Source organism: Penaeus monodon, chromosome 24, assembly GCF_015228065.2.
Source record: "Penaeus monodon isolate SGIC_2016 chromosome 24, NSTDA_Pmon_1, whole genome shotgun sequence".
Lineage (NCBI taxonomy): Eukaryota > Metazoa > Arthropoda > Malacostraca > Decapoda > Penaeidae > Penaeus > Penaeus monodon.
Window position 1 is genome coordinate 3,372,653 of NC_051409.1, and position 289 is coordinate 3,372,941.

Genomic DNA, 289 nt, shown 5'->3' on the forward strand with positions numbered 1-289 from the left:
TGTTTAATCAGCTAATCAATCTTCCATGGTTTGTCCATTTTCGTTCATTTCCCTTGTAGGATTTCCACTCGTTAATCCAATCACGTAGTCGTGTCTTCCTCTCTTTTTCTAATGAAATGAACGTTATTAATGCGATTCTGTGTCGTATTTCATCCGGCCAACCCCACAGCCTGCCCCCTATTTTCCTCTCCACATCACACCCGCATGCAACGTTATTTGCATTTGTTTGTTGATTATGTATCAGCATACCACAGTACACCCTACATACCAATCCACTATACAGCGGGTA